We start from the raw sequence: 2,228 nt of genomic DNA, 5'->3' as shown, positions 1-2,228 counted from the left end.
CAAATTACTCTGCAGGATGAGTAACCTCCTAGGTACTGGTTAGAGCCTGGGGAGTAGAGTGTTGGGCAGAAGGGAAAACAGACTGACTTGAGCATTTAAAGTCAAGGGTGGTGACAGTATAAAGCAGGCTTGGGAATGAGCTTCAGCGGGAAGGCTGGGGAGAGAGGAACTTTGTTGGAATCCTGGTACTGAGAGGGGGTGTGAGTAGGAGAACCAGACAAAATCCGGGAGAAGGCCCTGGATGCAGACAGTAGAATCTGGGAGAGTGTTTGTTTTTAGAAATAAATAGTTCCAGCTAATGAAAACAGAAAGCAAACAGACTGGAGGAACTTTGGACTCTAGGTTTCATCTTGTCTCTGGGTGGGCTAAGCATATACAGACCTGTGAGTTAAGACCTCACCCTAGCTTTTTAAAACGCTGGGACAAAAGTCTAGTAGTGATGAGGTTTGTAAATCACATCATAATTTTAACAGGAAATGATCCCACTACCAAGAGGTCCTATTCCTTCTTTGACATTTTGCCCTATGCTCTCTCTGGAGAATTTGGTTATTCTCTCACCCAATCTACAATTCAGTCTGTTACCTTTTCCTGCTTCTCACATCCCTCCTGTTTTCTGACTCTGAGCTTATTTTAGCCTTGTTTCTCTTGAGATCATCACAGACATCTGTCTCTCTTGCCTTCCCCATCCGTCCACGCCACTCTCACCCACTCCTCCTTTCCCTCTCCTTACTCTCCTTACTCTCCCTCCAGTTGCCTTAACTGACCTAAAACCGCTCGGCTCCCCTCCCTCTCCTCTCGGTATCCGCAGCCTCTTGGTTGGACATGTCTCAACCTGTTTCCAGCCTTCCACTAACCCTCCACAACACTGGAAAGATAGATGAGGTCAGACGTGGTGGGGAGGGAAAGGGAGAGAAAATTTCATTCATGACGGGCTTTCCGAATGGGGATAACTACAAGCACACTCACGTGTGGGCATACCAAGTGGACATATGTGTGTCTTCTGCAGGTGAGAAAAGCAAACATTGCCTTCTTCATGGAACATACTAACATTCCAATATCTTAAACTCTTACCATGTTAAGGGGACGGTACATCAGAAACCTCTCTGTTTAGGCATGGTAGCTGGTGGCACTAGGGCTCTGGGAAACCATTCCTTTATTTTCCAGAATCCTATAGCAGTTGTTGCCTTGCCAACTGGTATGTGGAGTGTAAACTGCAAGGGTCTCCATCGATTGGGAGTGAAGAGGAGACTGTAGGTTGAAACTAACAAGGTCCCTGGAGTAATTTATTAGTATCGCTGATATTTTACAGAAGGCAGAATAGAAGGTGCTTATTCCTCCTGATAAGGCACGTATTCAGATATATATATTTATATATGTATGTGATATACACACATACACACATTACACTTACATACATACACACATACACACACATACATACATACATACACACACATATGTGTGCGCGTTCCTTCCTCCATTGGTCTGCTTAAGGCATATGCAAGCCTTTTCAATTGACCTCAGCTCCTTTCTGCCACCTTAGTTCTTGTTTACTTTTATGCCAGTTCAAAGGGAGAAGGAAGTTACAGCCAGAACCTCCACAGCTGTCCCTCCACTCAGTCCCTAACCTCCTTTTTCTCTCTCATCTTCTACCAGAACCCGTTAAATTTCACCCATGACAATCTTTGGCTTTTGTGAAATTTTCTTTGTCCCTTGTTTCCCATGACCTCTCTGTGGCTCCCCTCCGTGGCAGTAAGTAGCCTGGTTCTGCTCACCTGCTCCCTTTGATGGTGGCCTCTTCCTGTGCAAGCCCCTGCTTCTAGGCTCTCTCATCACTAGGTCTTAGCATTCTGCTCTTCCTTCTCCCTGGAGCTCCTTTTCTTTTTAAATGTGTATCACTTCACAGCTTTGCATGTCATCCTTGAGCAGGGACCATGCTAATCTTCTCTGTATTATTGCAGTTTTAGTCTGTGTGCTGCCAAAGCAAGCATGATTCCTTACTCTCATAGCTCTGAGGACTGTAGCTAAACTTGACCACATCCCCATGAGGAAGATATATAGAAAGGTCCAGAAGCCTGCAGGAATGTTTCTCAAACTGTAAATCATTCCATATGGCTGCAGGCAGCATGTGAAGGAAGGAATGGCAAAAGGGAGCTAGGCCTCCAGTAACCTAAAGTTGAGGAATTCATATTTGATTGTGAGATCAGTAGAAATGTCTGCTTATTTTG

General features: G+C 45.0%; 1 non-coding gene across 1 annotated transcript; it reads right to left on the bottom strand.

Moving 5' to 3' along the window:
- Positions 1 to 1,884: 1,884 nt before the first annotated feature.
- LOC121137294 lies at positions 1,885 to 1,987 on the bottom strand. The gene has a single exon (XR_005874556.1). It is a non-coding gene; the product is annotated as a U6 spliceosomal RNA (small nuclear RNA).
- Positions 1,988 to 2,228: the final 241 nt, after the last annotated feature.

The sequence above is a fragment of the Mesocricetus auratus genome, unplaced genomic scaffold (assembly GCF_017639785.1).
Source record: "Mesocricetus auratus isolate SY011 unplaced genomic scaffold, BCM_Maur_2.0 Super-Scaffold_100676, whole genome shotgun sequence".
Taxonomy (NCBI): Eukaryota; Metazoa; Chordata; class Mammalia; order Rodentia; family Cricetidae; genus Mesocricetus; species Mesocricetus auratus.
Note: the sequence above shows the minus strand (reverse complement) of the source record. Positions and strands in the feature narration are given on the sequence as shown.